At 48.3% G+C, this 19,061-nt stretch overlaps 1 long non-coding RNA gene across 1 annotated transcript in view; it reads left to right on the top strand.

Annotated features, from left to right (window-relative positions):
- The window catches only part of LOC135981427 (uncharacterized), a 54,522-nt gene extending 47,953 nt beyond the window's left edge, over positions 1–6,569 (top strand). Inside the window, exon 4 of the long non-coding RNA XR_010598437.1 lies at positions 1,169–6,569. This is a non-coding gene — a long non-coding RNA (uncharacterized LOC135981427). The remainder of the gene's footprint in view (positions 1–1,168) is intronic.
- Positions 6,570–19,061: the final 12,492 nt, after the last annotated feature.

Raw genomic sequence — 19,061 nt, 5'->3', positions numbered from 1 at the left:
AATTTGGAAAATTGACTAAACAAAGTAAATTATTATTAGTATTTTATGGTATTATATTTTAGTGCATAGTTTATTTTTACAGCTCCCAGAATTGTGGTGAGCGCTTTATAGAACAAAGAGAAAGGATGTTATCCCTGCTCCCAAAGAGTTTAGCCTCTCATTTTAGATAGTACACAATGAGTGAGGATAACAAAACGTAGAAGAAGATGAAGGTAAAGGAGAGCAAGGCTTGCAGCGATTTGATCACGTGGTGATTCATTTTAAGCCATGTGCACATCCAGTGGTTCAATTTAAAGCTTTTGGGGTGTTTATAATTACTAATGAGTATTTGTATTTGAATGCAGAAGTATTTGAATGCAGAGGGTGGGGCATGCATAGAGGCAGGCATAGATGAAGGCTTGGAAACAGCCAAGAGAGCAGTGGGAGGACAGGGCACTGAAGCTGGCATCATTGGAGGAGGTGACCACACACATACAAAAAGTGAGATAGATGATTGTGTGTGTTTTTCTATTCAGGATGCCCAGAGGCTGTTTCTCAGAATGTTTCTGTGCCTAATGTTCCTGTACAGAAGAATTGTTTAAAATGTCCTCATCACCTATTTTATGCCAGCCTTTGAATAAATGTCATCCTGGAACAAGAACAGTGATGGAACTACCCAGGTGGGCTTACAAAACATTCCTGGTCATTAGATATTAGACAGGTATTTTGCCTTCCTGGGTCTTGATATTGCAAGGTACTGAGCCCTCTGGAATGATCCACCAAGCCACTTAAGCATGTGAATAGTGTCATTGAAGTAAACTGGACTACTCATCTGCTTAAAGCTAACTATGTGCTTAAGTGCTTAGCAATATTGGCCAGAGAAGTTGGCATTACATAGCTGATGAAGATTTTTTTTTTAGAATAGTTCTTCTGTACAGGAACTTTAAGCACAGAGACATTTTAAGAAATAGCCTCTGGGCATCCTGAATGGCAGAGACAAATGCAAATGTAGACCAAACTCCCTTTGTACATGAAATGATCTATAATTATGTCCTTTCTTTGTTAATAACACATCTTTTCCTATGGAAACAAACAATAACTACTGAGTTTTCTTATGTCTTTTAAATATATTATTTATATGTTTCCTTTACCCAGGTTTGCAACCTTTCCCTGTTCTTTTATTTGACAGAGAGAGAGAACTGGATCATCATCCTCAGAACCAGCTAGGATTGAGCGAGATCTCTGAAAAGCAGGCATATTGAAGAGTTGGGGTATACTGATTAGCTCCCATACAATAACACATCTTTGAATGCATGATCCGTAAACAGATCTTAATCAACATGATGCAAACTTTTCAGAAATGGCATTCTTGCAGACCGTGGGCTATCAATGATATCATTTTGGAGGTGTTGATCTCTTTAATAAAATAAAGGGGGAAAATCCTAAGAAAAAAAGTCCATACTAAAGCACTTGCAGCCTCCGTCTAATGAGCACAAGGGATGAATACACAGTAAAGCTGGCAGGAACACTTTGAAGGCTCTAATCAGCTAAGAATTTGGATCTTATTCCGGTGCCAGGAAAGCATGTAAAGAGGAGTTTCATCATCTAGCTTCACATAATGGCAGGCAAGAACTGACTGTAACAAAAATATCTTTCTTTGTGATGAAAAAATGAAATGTGTTGAATGGACAGTTGTGTTAGGGATTTTTTTACAATGTGAAACCCGAAGGTCATCCAAAAACCTCTCACATGCTATGAAAAGCAATAGTCTCAACTTGATCTGAGTTGCTGGGTGGCTTCTGCCAACTTCATTGTCTCATAAGGCATTGAGACCTCATGATTTCACAGCAAGACAATTTCAACACAGAAATCTGCTGGGTTTTGTTCCACAGCTCATGACTAGGATTTCAGATGGCTGGGATAAGGAAAGTTTGCCTGGCTGCTCCAGCAGATCAAGTTATAATGCTATTTTCAAGCTGCTGGGTCTGCTCAGAAAACTGTAACCAATTGTTTTAAGGGTGATGAAGACTGGGGAAATCACAGTTGAGCTTATACATTTTACCTAATTTAAATAGCTGCTTAGGAGCTGGAGTAAAATTAAATATTGGTGTAAAAAGGTTACGTGAAGAACAGTGAAACTGACTACTCTGACTCCTGGATGAGAGAGATTAATATTTTATTTGAAACTTCTGCAGACAGGACTTTAACAATGTATTTGTATTTCTAGATAGGCAAAATGTAACACTGTTACGAAGACCTCCATAATTTGCAGAGCTGAGTGAACCATTGTGGATAAAATATAAACCTACCTGAACTATGGTCCTAAACCTCTGGTGGGCAACCTGCGGCTTCCTACAGCTCCCATTGGCGGGAACAGTGAACCGCAGCCACTGGGAGCTGCGGGCAGCCATGCCTGCGGACAGTCAATGTAAACGGCTTCTCACGGCCCGCCAGCGGATTACCCTGTTGGGCCGGAGGTTGCCCACCACTGTCCTAAACTGAAACTAATCCCTCTGAGTGGTTAAAAAAAGTTCAGTTCACTTTGGAGTTTTGTTGTTTAATTTTTGTCTTTTAATTTTTCTTCTCCTGTGCCGCCTTTATTTCCACCTCAAACTATAAACTAGATATGTCTACACTACAAAATTGTATCCACCTAAGTTACATCAGCATACAGCCACCACAGTTATTATATCACTTGTGTGGCATGCACACTTGCATACTTGGGTCAGTGGTCAGGAGCCCTGGTATTGATGCAGTGTGCAGTGCACCAGTGGTAGGTATCCAATGTGCAACTCACTACCATCCAGGGAACATTATGATTCCTTGGAGGCTAGACATAGAAAAACAATTCAAGGTTTTGGGTGGCATTCACGAAGCAGCTGGAGATGGTGGATCTCTGTTTCTTGGCCCAAGAAACAAGCATAATGGGATGATGACCAATGGCTGCAGAACTTTCAGGTGCACATTGCCACATTCCTGGATCTGTGTGCCAAACTCACCCAGCTCTCCAGTGCAGGGACACCAAAATGAGAACTGCAGTGAGAGTTGAGAAGCAAATGGTGATTGCACTGTGGAAACTTGCAACACCATATAGCAACCAGTCAATTGGAAATCAATCTGGAGTCGGGAAGTCCACCGCAAGGGTCATTGTCATGCAAGTGTGCAGGGCCATTAATTGCCTCCTGCTGTGCAGGACCATGACTCTGGGCAATGTGCAGGACTTAATGGATGGTTTTGCAGCAATGGGGTGGGGTGATAGATGACACACACATTCCTATTTTAACACCAGAACACTTTGCCACAGCACATCAACAGAAAGGGCTACTTTTCTATGGTTATGCGAATACTGATGGATTACTGAGTAAGCTTTACTGACATCATTGTGGTCAGGGAAGGTATATGATTTGCATCTTTAATACGGGGATGTTCAGAAAGCTGCAAACAGAGACTTTCTTTCCCAACCAGTGGATTACCACTGGCAATGTTGAACTGCCAATAGTGATCCTGGCCATGCTGCTGGAACAGTTTCTATAGTGGGGGCGCTGAGAGCCATTGAACCAAACTGTAAACCCTGTACATGATGGAAACCATGAGCACCCATAGTTCCAGCACCTATGGAGCCTAGGCAACCCAACCTACTCTTTGCTTCCATGGCTCATGAAGCCATTCACTAGCCACCTTGATAGCACCAAGGAGCTCTTCAGTACAGGCTCAGCGTGTGCAGAATGACAAGTGAATGTGCCTTGGGTTGTTTGAAGGGTCACTGGCATCGTTTACTTACAAGATTTGACCTCAGTGAGAAATTATCCCAATGATTACAGCTGCCTGCATAATATATGTGAAGCAAAGGGGGAAACGTTTCCACCAGTGTGGAAGGCGGAGGTGGAGCAGCCGTCTGCTGAATTTGAACAACCAGATACAAGAGCTATAGGGCTCAGGGAGGCTTTCATTTTAATAGTGAGCCAGAGTAGTGTGTGTTGCTATAGTGTGCTCTACCTGGTCTTGCTCTTTTGTGGCCTAGTATGAATCTTTTGCTGATTGATGTAAAAGTAAGAAAATAACATTGTCAATGTGCCTATTAATATTGTTAGTGAAAGATGCTAGGAGTTCTGTGACAGAGTGCAGTAATAGGTAACTGGTCGCTGTCATGCTGCACATCTAGGGTTGTCAACATTGTACTTCAAAAATAAGGGACTGTTTTCTTAGCAGCCCGTCCCCACCCCTCCTCCTGATATTATTATTTTATTATCATCATAATTACTTATTTATTTACTTTATTAATAAGTAGTACTCACCTACATTCTCCAGGGATATTTCTTGCTGCTTTTTGCAGCACTCAGCGACTCCAGATCTTCTTGTACGGAGATGAAAAAATAAGGGACATCCCTTGTAATAAGGGACTGTTGGTGACTCTATGTATGTCCCACTCGTTTTCCTATGTCTTTATCCTCTCCACTTTCTCCTTATCCATGATGTCTGCAAGCATGACCTCTAGGCCCTGTGCTCATTCTCTAATGCAGCATTGCCTTTCAGGCAGTCCATGGGTGTAGAGGAAAAGACCCCGAAGGCCACAATGACAGCAACTGCAGATACAACACACAAAGGTACCATTGTCAGTGTATTCATGAGGGAAATTGAAACTCCAGATGCTGAACAAATTTCTCTTGCTCCCCAAAAATTGCAAACCCTACATTCTCACTTCTGCTTGGGATTGATGCCGCATGGCGCCAGACACTGCAGCAGCCATGGTGGTCCTCCGGGGTTGGGGAAATGAGGAGGGAATCGCACACCTGTATGATTCTAGTTGAATGGGGCAATGGAACTGAACACTCACACCGTTTTCCACAGGCAGTGGTGATTTTAGCTGAAATCTCACGCCGGAGGGTAACTGGGGCAGAGAGAGCACAGCTGCTGCTGGCATACTGATGTTGCCCAGGCCCATATACTGCTAGCCTGTGCCTGCTGAAGTAATTGCTGAGTGGCGTGGGAAAGCGTCCTACCGTGGAAGAAGAAATAAGGCAGCCCTTTGACAGAGGATTGTAGAGTACATCCATGAAAGTTTAACTGAGAGCCCTACAGAGGATTCAAGGGATATCCTGGTGCACATAGACAAACTGCTCTGTGTGGCTATCACTGCCTACCTCTAGAGGGGAATGAAAGACAGATAGCCTCTCTCTACCTCTCTCGGTTTTTCCACTACCTCTTCCAGCACAAGTAAAAATGAGTAAATCAAAAGATGTGTCCTGCTACTCTGGGGGCACCATCCCTGTAATTTCAAAGTAAACAGAGGTCACACATGCCTGACTGGCTGGACTGGGTTGGAGTCAAAAACAAGTCCTGGCTCACAGTGCAGCTGCATCCTGCAGTCACTTGTCCCCCATCTGCCTCCTTCTCTTCCTCATCCACCTCTCCTCGTCGTTGTTCACAGCAGAGGCCTGTGACTTGGGCCCCTCCAAAGTTTCCACAGGGTACTTAGGGGTGGTGGTGGGGTCTCTGCTGAGGATTGCATGCCACTCTTTGGGAAAATGGCAGATCTGCAGCTTAATGCCAGATCAATTGTTTGCCACCCGGGCCTTCTGGTATGCCTGCCGCAGCTCCTTGGCTTTCACACAGCACTCCTGCTGGTCCCTGTTGTAGCTCTTCTCCTGCATCCTCTGAGCACTCTGCTTGTAGATGTCCGCATTTCTACAGCTGGTTCAGAGCTGTGCCTGCACAACCTCTTCTCCCCACATGCCCAGGAGATCCAAAATCTCCTGTCTCCTCCAGGCAGGAGTGTGTCTGAAGCCTATAGCTGGCATAGTTGGCTGGGCAGTTACATTCAACAATGGAGAGCTGGTAGGTGTGCTTGCCAAGGCAGGCAACCATGAAGAGGAATTTCAAAAATTTACAGGGCTTTAATGGTCAGGGGCAGCTTCCTGTCCACCTGACTCCTGGGCCGCAGAGTTCACAATGATGACTGAAGCAGTCAATGTGGGACATTGTGAGACAGCTATTGGAGGCCGGTAATGGTTGATGTAAGTACTGCAGTATCTACACTCTCACCACATTGACCTGACTACATCAGCCATGACTCTGTCGCTTGGGGAGGTGCTGTTATTAAATCAGTGTAGTGGGACACTTATGTTGGCGGGAGCCAAATTTAAGTGAATACACATCCACAGCTAGGTCGACTTAAGCTGTCTTGTCTCAGCCTAACTCTAGTGTGGACCAGGCCTAAGATGTTTAGAGTAAGTATGCAAATTGGCTCTCAAAAATGTTTAGGGCCTGATTCTCATTTGACTATGTAAAGGTACCTTAAAGTGGGTATAAATCACAGTTAAATTCACTTTCAGGCCTGTTCATACTGCCAGACAAAATAAAATGATTATAGTGTAAATGAGAATTAGGCCTTGATGGATGCATATTATGCACATAATTCTGATCAGACTTATACTGATATATACTGATGTGACTCCAATGGAATTACCCCGATTTACTTTTGTGTGATAATCAGTTATTAGCTATAGTAAATATTGTATGGCATACAACACCTGTCACATTAAAGAGGCAGAATAATTTCTTTAATATTTTCTAATATGCCAAAAGTTTTACTGTGATATATAAGAATATAATATTTGTAATAAAAGCTCAAGTTTATGATAAACTCTCATTGTCATCAACTGGAATTTGGAGTAAATGGGGATTGCAATATTGAGTCCTTTCTTTTTTTATTGCTGGTTATTGTTTCCGCCACTTCTCCACCGGCTTCTGCATCAAATTAAATCTTCTTCTCCTCACTATCAAGGCTTTTCACCACTGAACCACTTCCTGCTTTCTTCTCTTTTCTCCTAACTTATCACTCCTTCCTCATGCCTCCTTCACTCCACCAATAAATCCTGCTGCATTTGTTCGAGTGCTGGTTTCTTTTATGACCATATCTGCACTTTCTTCCTTGCTGCACCATGCTTATGATGTGCTGTATGTGTCCACCTCAAGACCTACATCTACTGTGACATTAAGAAATCAGCCAGTCATGATATTTAGGTTGAAGGACAGAGAGATAGCTCACACATATTTTATCTATTGGCATAATACAATAATATAGTATAAAGGCTAATATACACATAAAAACTATTTATATATGGCTGGATTCCTTGCTCCTCACTCTTTATACATGAATTGCCTACATAGGTTGTCAGCTCTTTGAGGCAGGAGCTATGGGCCAGAGCTTCAGCTGATTTAATTTGGCGTATCTCCACTGGAGTCAACAGAGCTACACTGATTTTCACAAGCCGAGGATCTGGCCCCACGTCTTTGTGTTTGTTAGGTACCTGGCATAATGGAGCCTCAGTTTTGATTGGTGACTTTGTATTAGCAACTAATATTAATATGAAATAATTATGGGCACAATATTGCAGTCCTTGTGTACCTGAAACTCTCTCTGCTTCCCCTGTCCATCAGCTGGCTATTTATCTTTGGAAAACTTCCTGGGGTATTACACTGGTTACAAGTTTCTTTCAAGTACTGAAAAGGGTACAAAAGTAGGCCTATTGTCACCAATGTATTTAGAATTGGTCTTAGAAGAAAAAGAGAGATTGGCACATCCTTATTAAGTAGGAATCTCTTTTAAAATTAGGAATTACAGTGAACTAGCTAATTTTCTCTTTTCCCACCCGCTCTGTTCCCTTTCTTTGTATCCTGCATACGTGACTTTTAGTAATTCATCAGTGAAAATTGTATTACCATTTATGCAGAACATAATCCCAGTTGCGTGGACTTCTTTTTTACTCATAGACCAAACAATAATGTTTAGTGGCAATATTAAATGAGGAACTGTCATCACTTGGTTATAATAGCTTTAAAATCTGTCTTTGCGATGAGTTTTGGTTCACTACAAAATCACTTCTTTTGATGTGCAATATTATCACACCACCGCAATATCAAAGACAAACGACAAATCAAGTGAACTAGGGAAAATTTTACACACACACGTACATCCATAGCATCATGACGTTGAAAGCCAAGAGGACATGTAAATGTTTGATTCACTGCTGTGACACAGAGCAGAAGGCAGACTTCCAAAACAATGTGCATGATGTTGAAATTGGTTCCCTGCTGACTGTCCTAAAAGTGATTCATCTAGAGATTGGCGGGGAAAGAGGGTGGGAAATGTTTCCTGTATAACAAAGAACACACAGCAGGAACTGGCTGCCCTCTCTTCACCATTTGATAGGCAAATAAAGTACAGAAAGGCTCATGAATGACAATATCCATAACTCCCAAAGACGGTTTGTAAATCACTTTAACTGAGATAGTCTGCATAATCTTAGAAAACATTCGGGTACTTGCAGACATGAAGGTGCTCACCTACCTGTGTTTACTCCCCACCACTGAGTCAGGTAGTCTGATTAAACTTAATACCAGAAGAGTGCATATTGAAGTCTATCTGCCTGCATTAACTGGGTCAGATGAGAGGGAGATCATTTTACAATGTTCCCCAGTTATGGATTGCTCTGTACTTATTGTGTTTACTCATTATGGGCTTTCAAATCTACAGGACCAGATGAATACTCAGCAGCTCCCAAATTAAGTGGCTGGATTTCCAAAAGAGCTCAGCTTTCATTCAGACAGCAGCCTGCAGCAGCTTCCGCTGTTCTCAGTTATGAGCTGCAGGATGTTGGGCCCTTTTTGAAGGCTCCATTTAGGTGCCTAAATGGGAACTGAGTTATCTTCAAAATCTGGCCCTAGATATTTTCTTGCTTTTCTCCTGTCACATTTTGGATTCTCATTATGGTAAATGGAACATATAGGAGAAAGTGCTTCTAATGGTCAAAGCAGGGTGTTGGAAGGTAGGGCTAATGAAATCTATGCCCACTGACAAAACACTTTAGCTTCTCTTCGGAAGACTTCCAAATGCACAAATTGCAATTAGACACTTAACTCTCTTTGAATTGCATTGGTCTTTAATTTACCCATCTGTAAGATGGAGAGAAATGGATCTTGCCACAAAGAGCTAATGTGAGGCTTAAATACTGATTTAAAATCACACTGAGATCCTCCAATGAAAGATGCTATGGTAGATTAGTGCAAATAAATTATTGATTATTGTGTATCATCCACTGGGAAGCTGTTATACTTTAGTTGTTGGTTTATATTATTTAGGTACATGTAACTACTATGCCAAACAATATGTAACACATCAAAACTTGCTGCATGTGAAAAAGATAAGTATTACTGGACAGATATTGATATCACATTGTAGCATTATTATTTTTTTACTTATATTAAGTGGGGCTGAAATGTATTATGCAATATTTTTTTTATTTTGACCCAAGTTCCCTCTAGTGCTCAAAAGTATGTAGGCTATTTACTAGTTCTGATAAACATCAATATGACATTATGGCTTGAAAAAATTACTCATAGTTGAGTGAGATGCTCCTGGACACGGCTTTAAAGCATCAATCAGTTTTCAACCCAATGTCTAGTTTTCACTGTAAGCTAAAAATCGCCCATCTATATATGGGATATTAAACATTTTGCCAAAAGCACAGAACAGAAATACTTGAAGTTGGGTAGCGAATCGGCCATCAGTATTTGCTGAGCTACTTCAGGGTATAGTTGCTGCTGCCAGTGTGAGCCTCGTTTCTGGCTGATTCTGGCCAGTAGTATCCAATAAGGGCCTCTGCTCAGGGTTACGAGTGAAGGTCAATGGGAGATCCAGTGGAGAAAGGAAAAATATTCTCCAAATAGTGGTGAAGATGGATGAACTATGACCTCTATGTGTGGAAGGGATTCTGGGAAGGGGATTGGTGTCTCCAGACAAAACCACTGCTCTACATCTCCTCTGTCCCCAGGAGATAGAGTGAATCAAGGAGCATCCAACGAAATGAAGTCCACACTTGAGGCCTATGACATCCACCATCAACGTGAGAAAATCCACCAGATTTGCCACCTGGAATGAACTAATCCTAAACAAGATGCGGTACCTGGTTTTGCTAGGTTGAGAGTTGGAAAGATTAAAACATTGCAGTTTCTGTAATAACTGATATGAGACTCATGAATAACGGTCAACATTTTGTGGCAAACACAAGTACTGTACTCTGAGGGAATCAGGCTCATAGACCATCTGACATTTGTCCTCCAATCACCTTTTAATAAATCAGTCACAACATGGCACCCTAGTTCTGATTGACTGCTATAGGCCAGCTTGAGGCATAATCATGGATAGCTGTCCATCACTGTAGCCTACGCTCTCACTGAAGAAGCTACAGATGCTAATAAAGATTAACTCTAGCAGCAGCTCACAGCAGTGATGCAATCTGTTTTGCCGCACAACAAACTTATTATACTAAGAGATATTAACGCTCTACCAGGTTGTCCCAGAAGTGGCTTTGAAACTATTCTCGGGCCATTTTGTTCTGAAACAATAAATGACAGCTCTGAGAATCCTCTCCTTTTGTGCTTCTTATGACATTACCATCACTGCGAGTTGGTTCAGGAGCTTAGATTAACTATTGGGAAACCTGGATGTCCAATGATAGCCAGACAAGGAAGGAGCTGGACCATATGATAAACTGGAATTGTAGTATAGTAAGGCTGTACTGGATCTATGGATGTGCAGAAGCTCTGGCAAATACTGACCATCATCTCCTTGTTGCTAAAATGGCAATTACATTTCAATTTTACCATGAGTGCGCCTGTTACAAAACATAAGGCACATGACATCTGTGAGTATTCAGCACTTGCTAACAAGTATTCTGTCTCACCGAAAAACCAATTTGATGCACTTAGTGCTCTCCCAGATGACTTAGAATTATCCTGGACAGCCATAAGCACAGTGTAACCTGGCCCTCGCCGGCCTAGGCCCCAAAAACACCCAGAGACCAACTGAGGTGCAGCACCCGTGTCCTTTTATTGTTTGTGTCCCTTCCCACCACCTACTATTTACAAGTATTTACAGAGACCAACACTCTTGGAGACTACTAGCCTCCCAGCCAGCAGGGATTTAGAGCCCACGCTCCTCCCCTTCCTGTCTCTTAGCCAGCTTTATAGGGCAGGCTGGCTACCCAGGCCTGCAGGTGGATCCCCTCTGGTAATTAGGGTGTGGCCCCTCAGCCAGCCCAACTAACCCTTTTTCCTCTAGAACAGGGCTAACAGGGGCCTGGCTTGTTTCTCCTAGGCAGCACCCTGTTACACCCCTCCCCCCTTAAGAGGCATATGGTCCGTCCGCCCTCGGCCCACCTGCCTTCCAGCCCTTTCGCCTTTTATTTTTACTTGGGGTGTGGCTCTCCGTGGGGATGTCTTCCCCCAGAACCGGGTGAGTCCCAGCCCTCTCCACCAGCGTTCACTCCATCCCCAGCCCACAGAAGGTACACTGCGGAGGCAGAGGCTGCCCCCCTAATTGTGCCTTCACCTGCAGATCCTCACACCAATCACATGCCGGGGAGGACCCCAACCCTTGCTCCTCCTGTACCTGAGGGACAGGGTCGGGAGTTATCCTCTCATCCGGTGGGATCTTCCCTGCCTCAGTTTCCCCCACATCTGCATGTGGGTTTGGGGCCTCATCCGCGGGTGCCATCTCCCCGGGGCCCTCGGTGGGGCCTGGCCCTTCCCCTGAGGGGCCTGAGCCCGTGAGCTCCCCCAGGCAGGCCTCCCGGGGACCCTCCTGCTCTGGGCTCAGTTGTCTAGGAGTTTCATCTGCCTCGATGGATCTAGGTCTGTCCCCAATTCCAACAGCCCCCTGGCTCGTCATACCTGCATCCACCCACAAAACTCAGCCCACCCGTACACCATCTCTCTCCCCTTTTTGGGGATACTGCCTTGCTTCGTTCCTGGTAGTGAGCCCCAGTCCCTGCCCACCACCACTGGATACGGTAATCGCTCCAGCACCCCCACTCTCTTCCACCTGAAGCGGCCCTTCACTTCCAGGGGTACCTGGGCCATCAGGCAAAACTTTCTGTCCCCATGTATTCACCCCAAGGCCATTCTTGCCCCTCAGACCAGCCAAGGTGGTTTTATTAACGCCTGCTGTACAAGTGTACAGCCAGATAATGTATCCAGCACGCCGGCTTGGCGTTGTCTTCCCACTTTCACAGGGACAGTGGGCAGGTTCCGTCCCCCTGTCTGCCCCGCTACCTGCGTCCACCCACAAAACTCAGCCCACCCGTACGCCTTCTCTGGACAGTCCTGTTTTGTGAGTCCTGGTTTGCCGCATTGCCAGCAGGTAAGCCGGGTCAGTCAATTGGGTGTCCGTCGGGGCTCGCCCCTCTTCCCTGGGGCTGCCCCGGAGAATGGCTCGGGTTGCCTCCTCCCCGACTCCCTATCCTTCTGGGGCTGGTCCTCCCTCTGGGGTCCCTTGACCACTATGTACTCTTCGGTTAACCTCACCGCGGCCTCTACAGTCTCAGGCTGGTGTCGCCTCACCCAGACCTGTATTGTCTCAGGGAGGCTTTGTAACAACTGTTCCATGACCACACTGTCCATAATCTCTGCCGTGGTCCATATCTCGGGTCATAGCCACCGGGTCGCCCAGTCCATTAGCACGGCGGCCATCCAGCGAGCGGCCCGCAGCTTCTGCCGGTAGTGTTTGGCTGATAGGCCCACCCGGTCTAGAATAGTGGCCTGTACGGTCCCATAATCCCGGGTGTGCTCTTCGCTCAGCACCATATAGGCTGCTTGAGCCTTTCCCATCAGGTACAGCGCAAGCCAAAGGGCCCAGGTTGTCCTTTCCCACCCGGCGCCCATGGCTACCGCTCAAATGTCCCCAAGAATGCATCCGGGTCATCTGCCGGGCTCATCTTGCATAGTCCCCAGCCCAGAGGCCGGGTGCCCTCACCCACCGCAGGAGTCACCAGCCGCTGTAGGAGCTGCGCTTGGGTGTTGGTCTGCTCCCTAATAAAGTCCTGCAGGCTTCGTTGTTGTTCCGCCTGCCAGGTCAGGAAGGCCTGCTTCTCAGTCTGCTGGGACAACTGGACATTGACCAGGACCTGCTGCATCTCCTCCTACTGCTTCACCAGCCATTTTAGGGTCTCTTCCATCTCCAGGACCGCCAACCACAGTCACTGGCATCAAATCCCGGACAAGCCCCCACGTGTAACCTGGCCCTCACCGGCCTAGGCCCCAAAAACACCCAGAGACCAACCGAGGTGCAGCACCTGTGTCCTTTTATTGTTTGTGTCCCTTCCCACCACCTACTATTTACAAGTATTTACCAAGAGCAACACTCTCTTGGAGAGTGCTAGCCTTCCAGCCAGCAAAGAATCTAGAGCCCACACTCCTCCCTTTCCTGTTTTCCCCACCCCCTCCTGTCTCTTAGCCAGCTTTATAGGGCAGGCTGGCTACCCAGGCCTGCAGGTGGATCTCCTTTGATAATTAGGGCGTGACCCCTCAGCCAGCCCAACTAACCCTTTTTCCTCTGGAACAGGGCTAACAGGGGCCTGGCTTGTTTCTCCTAGCCAGCACCCTGTTACACACAGGCATCCAAGAACCATAGATGTCATTCCAGAACTGATACACTACAAGTAATACCCTTGGCTATCCAATGAAACATTTCGCATTTTGCACAAGAAATCTGAGGGCAGACAGTTCCATGATGACATTGATTGTAAAGATTGACAAGGTATTTTTCAAGCGAGAGCAAAAGTGGATCATGAAGCTTATTTTGAGAATTTGGCAGAAGAGGGAATAAGAGCTTAGAAATTACTACCTGCTATTTAGTCACTTCAATCCCAAACTGAATTTCATGTCTTGTCTATGCCGATAAACAAGGCTGATGGTAAAACATGCTTAACCCAAGAAGTCCTGCAAAGATGGAAAAAGTATGAGTCTGCACTTAACCATCCTGGAGTGACTCCCTGTCCAGATCTGGATGCATTAGCAGAAGATGCAATCTATGTTGGAAGAGGTTTGCTCTGCCATAAAGAAACTGTGAAGCAGGCATGCTGCTGGACCCAACAGCATAATGCCCAAATTTCTCAGGTATGCCACAGAGCAGCATGAGGAAGGTGTACCCTCTCAGCAGCAGTATCAGTGGCTGATTAGAACCGAAGCAACATAATGTCTGCCAAAGCATGGGACGGAGTGTGGTCAGTGATGCAGCTTGCCACACTTTTTAAAAAGATGCACTGTATCTTGCATTCCTTCCCACATTGAGCTCCTGTCACGGTGCACGGTCATTTCCACACCCTAGATGCACCCAGACGCAACACCCTGAGGTGCTCAGCACTGCTGGCAGCAGTAGTAATCCTCCTATCCTTCTATTCAGGGAGAATAATTCGCAGCATAGTGGCTAACCCCTGAGTGGGAACACTGAGCTATACTTTGTATTTTATTTTAATTTAGCCTTTATATCAGAAATTACAAGGCCAATAAATACATTCATTCATTGACACTGAAACATAGTACAGGGAAGCGAGTAGTAGCCATTACAAGAAATGAATTAGACCCCAGTCCTGCAAATACTTAAGCCCCGTGAAGCTTTACTCATACAAGTAGTGACTATAATGGGGTGCCTCATGGGAGTGTGTTGTGTAGGATCAGGGCCTTACTTGGAAAGCTGTAAGGTTGGTCACTCTGCAGTGCTCATATAAGACAATACAGACACTGGACAAAATCAAGCAGGAATAAAAAAGCCTCCCATTATTCCTAGAAATTTTTTCCAATATTAATTGACTTCAGTGCTATCAAGATAGTTTCAATAATAAGAATAGCCAAAATGGGTCAGAGCAATGGTTCATCTACCCCAGTGTGATCGCTGTCGGCCCACCTGCCTGCTAGGCGGCGGTGGTGAGCTACGACGTCACTGGCCGGCCTGGGTCACGCTTTTGCCACTGGGGAATTAGCGGCGGGAAGGACGCCAGCCAGTGTCTGTAGCGCGCCCCTCAGGCAGGGGAATGCCGGCAAAGGTCCGTAGCACGTCCCTCAGGCAGGGGAGTGCCGGCAAATATCAGTAGCGCACCCCTCAGGCAGGGGAGCGCCGGCAAAGGTCCCGGCGTGGGTCGGCCGGGTAGGGGAAGGCAGGCCCACCCTACACCACTGCGTTCCAGCCCAGGGCCCTGACAGTGGCCAGACGAGGGTCCCGCCACTGGGTCAGCGGGGTTCTTTCCGCTATATAGATTCACCACTGTGCAGCTCTGTCCCTGGGCTACTTCCTACCCGATTACTCGTCCGAATCCCTCTGGTCCCGCCAGTGCATCGGGGTAGTCCGCTGTCAGCAGCTCCAGCTCCCCCTCGGGCTCAGGCTCCTCCAGCTCCTCCCGGTCCTCGGCTGCTGGCAGCTCCAGCTCCCCCTCCGGCTCCTCCAGTCCCTCTGGGTACTCGACAGTGGGCAGTTCTGGCAGCCCCAGTCCTTCCTCCAGGTGAGGTTTCCACTGGGCCAGGGCCTCCCCTGGCGTGGCAGCAGGGTCTGAAGGGAGTAGCCCGCGGTCTGCGTCTGCCTCCCTCCCTGGTGCTGCCCTGACTGAGATAAGGGCCCCGCCCTTTATACTTCCTGTTCCACCCCTCCCCTTCCAGGGGGTGGAGCGAGCTTGGCCTGGCCCCGCCCACTCAGGCTGAGCAAGCGGCCCTTTATCCTCAGGCTCGGAGGGCAGCCACCCTGGCTCCCTGCATACCCCACCCCTCAAATCCAGCTCCCGCACCTCGGAACTGGCATCCTCAGCCTCCCCCAGATGGGAGAGAAAGTCCGCGTTGGCGTTGTCCCTTCCCGCCTGATGGTGGATTGTGAAGGTGTAGGGTTGTAGAGTAAGATACCATCGCTGAAGGCGGGCATTCACGTCCTTCATCTTGTTGAGCCACTTCAGGGGTGCATGATCTGTAACCAGTATAAAGGGGGCCCCGAGGAGGTAGTAGCGGAGGGCATCAACTGCCCACTTAACAGCTAGGGCCTCTTTCTCAAGGACAGAGTAGTTCCGCTCCTGGGGGAACAGTTTCCGACTGATTTAAACAATAGGGTGCTCCTCGCCGTCCACCTCCTGTGAGAGGACCGCCCCAATCCCCACGCCGGAGGCATCGGCATCGAACAATGAAGTCACGATCAAAGTCTGGGCTGAAGAGTACTGGCTCGCTACACATGCGGTCTTTGACAGTTTGAAAGGCCTCCTCACAGTCGGGGGACCAGCAAACTCTGCAGGGGCTATCTTTGGTCAGGAGTGCTGTCAGTGGGGCCATAATGGTTGCGAAGTGGGGTACGAACCGCCGGTAATAACCGGCTAGGCCCAAGAATTGACGCACCTGCCTCTTCGTGGTTGGCGCCTGACATTCCTGGAGTGCTTGAACCTTCCTGATGAGGGGGCGTACCTGTCCCTACCCCAGGGTGTACCCCAGTTAGGTCATTTCTTCTCACCCGATTCAGCATTTTTTGGGATTGGCTGTGAGGCTGACGACGCGGAGGTCCCGGAGGACCGCCGCCACTTGGTTGAGATGTTCCTCCCAGTTACTGCCATAGATGACCACATCATCCAGGTAGGCGGCGGCGTACTTGGTGTCTAGTTGCAAAATCCAATCCATCAAGCGCTGGAAGGTTGCTGGGGCCCCATGGAGGCCGAAAGGCATCCGGGTAAACTGGTACGGCCCTGAAGGGGTGGCAAATGCAGTCTTCTCCTTGGATTGAGGTTCTAAGGGGATCTGCCAGTACCCCTTGGTGAGATCTAACGTGGTGATATAGCAGGCTTCTCCAAGCCGATCAAGGAGCGCATCGACACGGGGCATTGGATATGCATCAAACTTTGAAATGGCGTTGACTCTCCAAAAGTCAATACAAAACCGCCGGCTCCCATCTGGCTTCGGGACGAGGACGACGGGGCTCCGCCATTCGCTCTGGGACTGCTCAATAACACCTAGTCCCAACATAGCCTGGACTTCCTCCTCCACGGCCTCTCGCATTCGCCTAGGCAATGGCCGGGCAATGGTCTCTCGGACCACCACCCCGGGGTCGGTCTGGATTGCATGGTAGGCAAGCATAGTCCATCTGGGCTTCGTGGTGAAGGTCCTGGGGAACGCCTTCACTAGGCAGAGGGCCTGTTCTCGCTGCTCGGCGGTGAGCATCTCGGCTAGCTGCGGTTCCCCATTATCAGACTCTTCGGGGGGTTGTGGCCCAAGGTCCGGTTCAGGCGGGTATGGGGCAATTAGTAGTCCGTCCTGTTCCCGCCAGGGTTTTAAAAGATTTACATGATAAATCTGCTTTCCCTTCCGGTGATCAGGTTGCCGGATTTCGTAAGTGAGAGGCCCCACTTGGCAAAGGACTTCATACGGGCCCTGCCAGCGGGCAAAAAGTTTTGATTCCTCCGAGGGGAGCAGGAGGAGGACTCGGTCCCCTGGGGCAAATACTCGGACCTGGGTACCCCGATTATATTGCTGCTCCTGGCGCCTCTGGGCTGTGTTTAAGTTCTCCCTCATGAGCTCACCCGCCTGGGCCAGCCGCTCCTGCAGCTGTACGACGTATTGTAAGAGGCCCTGCGTTGAGGATGGTGTATGTTCCCAAGTTTCTCTCAGGAGGTCCATCTCTCCGCGGGGTCGTCGCCCATAGAGGAGCTCAAATGGAGAGAACTTCGTGGAAGCCTGCGGAACTTCCCAAACCGCCAGTAGTAAAGGGGGGAGTAGTTGATCCCACTGACGGAGGTCCTGGGTGGGGAAGCATTGCAACATTCCCTTCAGGGTCTGGTTAAAATGTTCGACTAACCCATCTGTCTGGGGATGGTAAACCGAGGTCTGCAGTTTCTTAATCCCTAGCAGGGCACACACCTGACAGAACAACTTAGAGGTGAAGTTGGTCCCTTGGTCAGTGAGTATCTCCCGAGGGAGGCCTACCCTGGCGAAGATCTTCACGAGCTCCGCCGCAATAGTGTGGGCAGTGATGCTTCTTAAGAGGACAGCCTCAGGGAAGCAGGTGGCATAGTCCATCAAAACAAGGATATATTGGTAGCCCGCCTGACTTTTCGGGAAAGGTCCGACCAGGTCCATCGCTACTCGTTCAAACGGAACGCCCACCGTTGGTAACGGGACCAGGGGGGCCTTCCGGACCTCGGCTGGGGCGGCGTGTTGGCAGTCCGGGCATGACCCACAGTAGTCTTTCACCTCGCGATGGATGCTGGGCCAGAAGAACTTGGCCAGGACCCTAGCTGCGGTTCTCTCCAGTCCTAAATGGCCTGCAGCTGGGATGTCAGGGGCTAGCTTCAGGACCGCCCGCCGATGAATGCGGGGAAACACGAGTTGGGTCCGGACCTCTTGGGTTTGAGGGTCTCACTCCACGCGGTAGAGACGATCCTGATAGAGTTCAAATCTAGGCCATTGGGTAGCCCGCTGGGCCTCCACGACCTTCCCCTCTACCCTTGCCAGCTGTTCATAGGCAAACCGGAGCGTAGGGTCTTCCCTTTGGTCTCGGCTAAAGTCCATAATGTCCACCGGGGGGCGCCTCGTCTCCCGGCCGTCTAGCCGGGGTGAAAGGGATGGGTCAACTCCGGGGTCGGGACACAGCCCGGGGCCTGGGTCCGTCGCAGAGGAAGCTCCCTCGAATGCCTGTTCCGGAGATAGGGACCAGAGCACCTCGACGAAGTCTGGCCAGTCCCGGCCCAGGATGATCGGGTAGGCAAGGGATGGGGCCACTGCCACGTTCATTAACTGAGTTGCCCCGTTCACCGTGAGAGGGACCTGCACCGTGGGGTACGGTTTCACATCTCCATGTATACACTGTATCCGCACCTCCTCAATGATCCGCTCGGTATCCGGGAGGAGGGACTGGCGGACTGGCTTCTGAGCGCCGGGTCCCGAATTTGGGGGCTGGGCTGCTGGTCCTATTGGGGCCTCGGCCTCCAGAAAGTTCTCCATAAATGTGACAGCTGCACTTAGAGTTTGAGGTCAGTGCCGCAACACCCATGCCTTCCCTGGAGTCAGGAGGATATGCACGAATTGCTCAAGGATGATCTGTTCTGTCACCTCAGCCACAGTTCGATGCTCGGGTTGTAGCCATCGGCACGCTGCATCCTTTAATTCCTGGGCCACGGCCCGGGGCCGGGCACCCGGGGGGTGAAGCTTTCCCCGAAACCGTCACCGAAAGGTCTCCGGGGTGATGTCGAAGGCATCCAGGATAGCCGCTTTTATTCGGGCATAAA

This window comes from Chrysemys picta, chromosome 2 (genome assembly GCF_011386835.1).
Source record: "Chrysemys picta bellii isolate R12L10 chromosome 2, ASM1138683v2, whole genome shotgun sequence".
Classification (NCBI taxonomy): domain Eukaryota; kingdom Metazoa; phylum Chordata; order Testudines; family Emydidae; genus Chrysemys; species Chrysemys picta.
The sequence above is the reverse complement of the archived record's forward strand: the minus strand, read 5'-3'. Positions and strand labels throughout refer to the sequence as shown.